We start from the raw sequence: 7,900 nt of genomic DNA, 5'->3' as shown, positions 1-7,900 counted from the left end.
TCAGGGATATGTTCGGGCAACGGAGCAGAGGGCTTGCTCGGGGCAGGACCCCACACCTGCCCCTACTCCAGGGAACTCCACCACATCTTAGGAGTGGCCCCTCTTCCCTTCTTCCCCCCCACCCCCCATCGTGGTGGACTCCGGCTTGGAGCAGCCCGTAGTCCTGTGGCTGGAGCTCGTCCCCGATGAGATGGAGTGGCAGGTCCAGTCCCAGACAGAGGAAGAGGAGCAGGACAGCGGGACCGTCACCCTGGCCTTGGAGCCAGTCCCTGTCAGTCTGGAGGCCTCCAAGAAGGCCTGGGAGGGATCTTCAGGTAAGTTGGCACACAGAGACACACAAACAGGGTGAGGAAAGTGAGTGCACAGGGAGTGGGGGAGGGGGAGAGCATAGTGTCATGCAGGCTGCTCGGCCAGCATGTGCTGCTGCAGTCTGTGCATTTGCAACCACGTGCAGCGGGATAGTGCGGCACGTGGGCACAGCAGCCAGCCCCTCAACATGCCCAGGAGCCTGCTGTCAGCCTCATGCCTGGCCATACAAGTCCTGCCCCCATGAGGAAGGGGGGTGCACCCAGCTACAAACAGACTAGCCACAAGGGTGCAGGCACGACCCCACACACTTGCTGGAGTGCAGAACACAGGCCTGCCTGCACGTGCGAGGCAGCAGCCGCTCCCGCACAGCGAGCCGTATCTGTGTGCGCACACCCTAGGGAGGGACAGGCTGCACACAGCTCCTCTGCCTCCCATCACAGGATCCCACTCTGGCCACACATCCCTTGCCTGCCTGGCCATGGTGTGTGTGTGTGTGTGTGTGGAGGGGGGAAGTGGGCAGCACGGTCCTCTGGCCCCCTCAGGGTCCCTGTGACACAGAACCTGCTGTGCAGGCCACACATGGCCTTGTACCCAGGACATCCCCCTCCTGGGGGGCGTGGGCTGGTGCAGTCACCTCTCACAGACGAGGACACGGCCTCAGGAAATGTGTATGCAGGGCAAACGGACCACCACTCCCTGTTGTCTTCTCCACAGCCAGAGCAGCCGGAACCAAGGGCTGTGCCATGCCACCGCAGCCACCTGCCACAGTCCGGGGGACGCAGAGACGAGCCAGGCATCGTGAGGACCTCATGTGCCAGCACACAGGTGTCATGCAGGACATCCACGCCACCCTGTCATGCAGGCTCAACGCTGACCTGGAGTGGTGGCAGCAGGCCTGGAATGACTTGATGGTGCACTGTGACACCATGTGCAGCATCCTGTCCCACATGGCGGAACAGCTGCCTGCCACTGCAGCTCCTGCCTTTCACCCTCCTGCCCCCCCTCCCATGGCCATTACCCATCTGTCTGCCCACCCTGCCATGCCTCTCCTCCCTCCTTTCCCCATGGCCATGCCTCTACCCGCAGTCATGCCTACAGACCCTCCTCGTCAACCCTGACCCCGCTCCAGCCACCCCTCCTGCCCATCCCTTTGGTCTGTGCACCTGAGGGGGCTCTTCAGGCCATTCCACTACCCCTCCCAGTTCAGACAGCCCCCCTGCACACCTTATCCTCATGTGAAATAAAGTCAGACTCATTTTGTTCTGAAACCAACCAGGTGTGTTTATTGGGAGGTCAGGGTAAGGGCAAGGTGGGAGGGGGAAGGAAGAGAGAAGAAAAGCCAAAGCCCCTGTTGGGGAGGCCCTGGGGAAGAGTTATTGTGGGTCCTGAGAGAACCTCTCCCTTGGGGCCTCCCAGATGTGCACCCCCCAACTAATGGGCCTGGTGGGTAGCAGCTGTCTGGGCTGCTCCAAGCCATGACCCTTGTGGGTGGACTCTGCCACCCACCCCGGGAGGAAGGCCACCCCCTTTCGCTCCACTAGATTGTGGAGCATACAACTGGCCGACACCACGTTGGGGATATTCTGCTCCCCAAAGTCCAGACGGGTGAAGAGGCAGCAGAAGTGTCCTTTGAGGTGCCCAAATGCACACTCCACCTGCATGCGGGCTCTGTTCAGGTGGGCAGGGTATTGAAAACATCTTTGAATGCATCAAGCTGGCTGGTGTAGGGGCGCATCAGCCAAAGCATTAGTGGGTATGCAGTGTCCCCCACTATGCACACTGGCATGGTGTGCTCACCCACTGGAAACTCCGGACAGGGGAAAAGGTGCCTGCCTCCAGCTGGGCACATAGGCTGGAGTTCCTGAAAATGCAGTGCTCATGTTCCCTGCCTAACCACCCCAAGTAAATGTTTGTGAAGTGGCTGCGGTGGTTCACCAAGGCCTGCAGGACTACCAGGAAATAGCCCTTCCAGTTCACAAACTGGGCCGCGTAATGGTCTGGGGCCTGGATGGGGATGTGTACGCCGTCGATGGCTCCCCCACAGTTGGGGAATCCCAGGGCAGCAAAGCTGGCTATGGTGGTGTCCAGGTCTTCCACACAGACGACTCTGCTCAGCAGCAGGGAGTTAATGGCCTGGATGACCTGCAGGAGACCAAAAAAAAAAACCACACACACACAAAACAGAGAATGAGAGAGGGGTTGTGTCATTCCAGTGGGATGTGCCCTCCCCCTCCCCCAACCACAGCAGGGCTGTGAGGCTGAGAAAGCACAAGCTCCTGGGGCCAGGGCTTTCCCACCCCTACTCCACCCCATACAGTCCCCATCCCCCCATCCTAAGGGTCCCCCTTATGCAACACTCTCCCCCCCGCCCCAGGCAAAGGCTGCAGCCCATGATCTCCTTACCTGCATCAGGGTGGCCCCAGTGGTGGACTTCCACACCCCAAACTGGTTAGCCACTGAACAGCTGTCTGGGGTGGCCAGCTTCTGCCAGCAGTTGCGATTGTGACCCGCTTCTGGAGGGGGATAGCAGGGTGCAGGTGGGTGTCGCATCATTGGAGGGCAGGTGTGAGCCAGGCACAGAACTCCTGGAAGGCAGCCTTGCTCATCCGGAAGTTCTGGACCCGTTGCTGGTTGTCCCACTGCTCCATGACCACCACCAGTCCAAGCTGGTCTCAGCCTCCAGAATCTTCTCCAGAGTGGAGCAGCCACAGTCAGAGAAAGGCTGATAAAGAGGATCTTGGGGTCCACCTCCTGCAGGGACAGGAATGCTGCTGGAAGCAGGCACAGCAGGAAGTACAGCATGGCCATGGGGGATCCATTGCATGCCCAAGGGCAACACCGGCTCCATAGCACACAAAGGAGAGGAGGAAAAAGCTGTTGCATCCCCGAAAAAGCTCAGGGCAGACACAGCAGGCACTGCTGAAGCTTTACTTTCCCAAAGAAGCTAGCAAGCAGGCAGCAGAAACAGAGAAGTGACTGTCCGGTGGGGGGGTCCCTTTAAGCGCGCATCTCTGCAGGGCTCCAGCAACAGCATTTGAGAGCAACTGGTGACCTGAAAGGCAGGCTAGAACCTGTCCAAGGGGGCTTCATATGCAAGAGAGCATCCAATGAGTGTGGATGCTCTCTTGCACAAAAGCACATCACTTTTGCGATGCACTTTTGAGGTGTGGACACACTTTTGTGCAAGTTTATATGGAAGATCTCTTCCGCAAAATGCTTCTTGTGCAAAAACCCTGTACTGTAGACATAGCCCAAGTGGCAGGACTTTTTACTATCAATAAAGGGTGGAGCGCGCCAGTGGGCCAGCCTCTACTCCACCTTGGTTCTACTGCCCACCGGGGACATCAACTGGAGAATCCTTCATAATGCTCTTCATGGACATGTACTTGGTGCAGTTCACCCCTGTCCCCAACACTTGCCCCTTTTGTGGCGAGAGGGAGACCCTGGCACAGAGCAACCTTGAGTACGCCAGGTTACAGCCCCTCTTTCGGCTCCTGTGGAACCTCGTTGAGGTTCTGGCTGCACTTCTCCCCTAACTTACTAATCTACGTGCACCCCATCCATGGCCCCACAAGGTCGCAGGACCTCCTCATGGCTATCACCAAAATGGCAATTTATAAGACCAGAGAGCAGAGGCTGGCTGAGGGAGGTGTCTGTGGGGCCTATTTCCATTCCTGCATCTGCTCATGCATCCGGGCAGAGTTCCACTGGGCGGCATCCGCTGGCTTTCTCAAGGGCTGTGTCTACATTGGCACCCCTTTCCAGAGAAGGGATGCTAATGAGACCAGTCGGAATTGCAAATGCCGCGGGGGATTTAAATATCCCCCGCGGCATTTGCATGAACATGGCTGCCGCTTTTTTCTGGCTCAGGGTTTTGCTAGAGAAAAGCGCCAGTCTAGACGGGATCTTGCGGAAAATAAGCCCTTTTCCGGAAGATCCCTTATTCCTACTTGCAATGCAAAGAAGATGCAGGGATGACCTGCATGAATCACTCACTTGCAAGCACAAAAGTGCCCTAATGCAAAGATGATGAAGAAAAACTCTGCAGAAGCTGGAAAAGCTGTCTCTCTCACCAATGGAAGTTTTCAAATAAAGGATATTACCTCAGCCATTTTGTCTGTCCAAGGCTATGCCTACACTGAAAACTGAACGACAAAAGTTTTATCTTTCACAGGTGCTTTAAAAACAAACAAAACAAAACAAAAACAGACTCCACCCCAAAAGATGAAAGTTTTGCGGACAACAAGCACAGTGATGGCCAGTGCTTTATCAGTAGGAGGGCTTTCCTGATGGCAAAGCAAATCCTGCTCATTAAGATTGGAAGATTTTTGGAGAGCCAACTAACTAAACTGCACAACTTAGTGGCACGGTTGTGGCAACACAGCCATGTTGCTAAAAGTTGCGTAATGTAAATAAAGCCTCATACAAAGGAGGACTATCCCCATATATAATATACAAAAATCTTCATTGTGGCACAATTAGGATTGGTACACAAATAACATACCTGACTCAAATCCGCAAAAGCAAGTAAACGACAAGTTAAAGCACAGAGTACGTATGTTCTGCTCCTTCAGCCACAAACCTTATTACTACAACTACCATGCATCCTAGACTGTGCCACTTTCACCAGTCTCTTCCATACATGCCGGTTCATCGAAATACCCCCTTCTACGACTATGAGTGTGGATGCTGGGTGTAGCAATGTGCTATACCCACATGCCTCCCTGGGAACCCAGCATACTGGGAAAGTGTCCCTTCAAATCATCTGTCATAAGTTAAAAATATCAAGCAGTGTGATTCACTCTTTCTTTTCAGTAGGGTGTATCAGACCTCCCCTCAAATCTACGCATATAGAAGCATGTCATTTCTGTATTCTGTTCACAAGAAGAGAATAGGAAATAGGCCAGTCCATTAAACAAATCATCAGTTTAAGTGTACCTTGTACGGTAAATAATACAAACCCACACCACAATTATTGTAAACCCCCCAGGCCTTTAATGGCAAGCATTAGTTTTCAGCTGCTATGTTTTGACAAGGGGAAACAAAACAATAAAAATGCTCCCACACCTACATAATGGCAAGGTAAAACAGGTCATTACTAATCTACACAGTGAATTTGAGAAAGAAGAAAATAGTGGGAGTTTCTATTTCTTTAACCTACTTCATCCAAACAGAAGGGAGTTTGTCCTTAGACAAAGGCAGAAACCATGAGTTATTGGATAGCTGCGAAGAGCTAGAGTTCGTCAGAACTTTTTTACCTAAATGAAATTTCAGTGAAATATGCAGATTCACCAAAGCTGAAACATTTCATGGAGATAGTCTTAGTTTCCATGTCACTTTTATGGGTAAGGTTCTGGGGTCTGCGACAGACATACAGTCTCAATAGATGGGTGAAACAAAAAAGCAGTCATGTAGCACTTTAAAGACTAACAAAATAGTTAATTAGGTGTGAGCTTTCGTGGGGCAGACCCACTTCTTCAGATCATATTCTGAAAGTGAATAAGCATGACCATTTTATTACAGAGGGATACAATGAAAGAAAGTAAAAAAAAATTACAAACTGACAAATCAGCTACATAGAACAAAAGGTTGGGATGGGTGGGGGGAGCGATAAGGAAGGAGGAAATTGTTTACTGTAAAATTCAATTAAGTGGCTAATCTGAGGTCACTACCAATATCAAAATGTGGGGAGGCTGTCTTGATAATGTGTAAGATAATTATCTCAATTAAGGCCCATTCACAACCTGTCGAATTTTAGCATAAATAAAAGTTCTGAGATCTCCCTCTGTAATCTGGTGTTAAAGTCTCTGTTGTAAAACACATGTTGTCAGGTCTTTAAGAGAATGACCAATTCGATTGAAATGCTGGCTGACAAGTTTGCCTGTGTGGAGATTTCTGACGTCTGATCTGTGAGCATGAATTCTTTGGCAAAGTGACTGACCAGATGGGTGGTGAGTACTGCCTAGAATGTGGCTATAGTAAATGAGAACAGGTTGTATTTATAAGCAGATGAAAAAGACAAGGGGTTAAGTTTGCTGCATCTGTGTGTCTGGCCCCTGCAAAGTTTTCTGCTTGACGCAGAAGCTTTTTGAGTGGAGCTCCTGAGAGACTGGCATTGCTAGATTTTCTCCCAAATAGCATTTGTTTTGAAATGTCTTTAAGGATTTGCTCATATTCAACAGGAAAATCCTGTCCTGCTAGTTTGGTAACCCTTCAGAATTCTCCACTGTTTGTTACGAGCTACAGTTAAAAAGTGTAGGCAAAACTAAGGAGAGCCTAAGCCCCAAAGGAAGATATAAAATGCTCTGTATCAGTCAGTAATGCATGCAGAAGTGGGGAGGGGGCCACAGGGGCTCTTACCCCTTCTACAGGGGTGGGAGGTGCAGCTGTTGAGGATCGGGGGCCATACAGCTCATGAGAACCCTGTCCTGATGCTTTACTGTACTTGGTAGGCCCATACAAGGCCAGATTAACTCTTCTGGGAACCCAGGGCTGGTAGATTCGGTGGGGGACCCTAGGCTTCAGGTAGGGCCTAGAATGAGGGGTTCAGTGTGCTGGACAGGGCTGCAGGAAAGTGGGATGGTGTCTGGGAGGGAGGGTGCAGGAGTGGGATGGGATGGGAGGAGTGAGGGGTGGTGTCTGAGGGAGGGAGAGAGGGTGCAGGAGTGGGCTGGGGCTGTGGGATCTGAGAGGGAGATAGGGTGCAGAAATGGGATGTAGCAGGGTCTGGATGGGAGGGAGGGGGCAAGAGGGGGCACTTACCTGTTACAGCTGCCATTTGGTGTGTGGGAGAACAGGTGGTTCCATACCACCCTGTGCTTGCAAGCACTCCCCCCCCCCACCCCTACTCCCATTAGCTGTAATTCCTGGCCAGTGGAAGTGGTGGGGGGAAAGCCTGCAAGTGCAGGAACAGAGAGCTTCTCTACATTACAGCAACACACATGGCTCCAGTCAGAGTGGGGGGAAGAGGAATGTCAGTGCACAGAGCTGCCACACCCTCCCCCCTCCACCCCCCCCACACACACCAGGCAGAGTCAGCCAGGAATGCAGCACACAGGGGTTTTAGTGACCACAGCCCAGGGCTCCAGGCTAAGGAGTCCCTGAACTGCAGCCATTAAAGCAGGGATGGGGAACCTTTTTTGGGTCAGAGGCTGCTGACCCACAGAAAAACCAGTTGGGGGCCACACACAAGTGAGAAGCAAAAAACAAACCCCTCACTGACATGGCCCCCCAACTGAGGAGAAAGATACTCCCCATATTCCCCTTGCACTCCAGAGCCTAGGGGAGGCCAGCCTAGTAGATTATGTATGCCCTGTAATAGGGCATGGGGGGGGGAGGGTTGGAGTGCCAGCATGGACTCTACAATGCTGGGGGGAGCCCTGGCTCTCAGGAGCTGGATCCAGGGAAGCTGGGGACTACATCTGGCTCCCCAGGCCTGAGGTTCCCCAGCCCTACACTAAAGCTTCTTTTATAATCCAGGCCTAGGTCCATGAATGTTACCAAAGCAACCCACATACAGCTCCAGCAGAGTGGCAAGAGGGGCAAACAGAGGTGCCACTAGTTTTCCCTCTAAGTTGTTCTGCAGCACAGC

General features: G+C 52.5%; 1 long non-coding RNA gene across 1 annotated transcript; it reads right to left on the bottom strand.

Annotated features, from left to right (window-relative positions):
- Positions 1–1,585: 1,585 nt before the first annotated feature.
- On the bottom strand, positions 1,586–7,252 carry LOC142828984 (uncharacterized). Its single transcript, XR_012903191.1, has 3 exons — positions 7,072–7,252; positions 2,713–3,060; positions 1,586–2,451 (listed from the first exon to the last, which is right to left on the bottom strand). It is a non-coding gene; the product is annotated as an uncharacterized LOC142828984 (long non-coding RNA).
- Positions 7,253–7,900: the final 648 nt, after the last annotated feature.

This window comes from Pelodiscus sinensis, chromosome 4 (genome assembly GCF_049634645.1).
Source record: "Pelodiscus sinensis isolate JC-2024 chromosome 4, ASM4963464v1, whole genome shotgun sequence".
NCBI lineage: Eukaryota > Metazoa > Chordata > Testudines > Trionychidae > Pelodiscus > Pelodiscus sinensis.
Note: the sequence above shows the minus strand (reverse complement) of the source record. Positions and strands in the feature narration are given on the sequence as shown.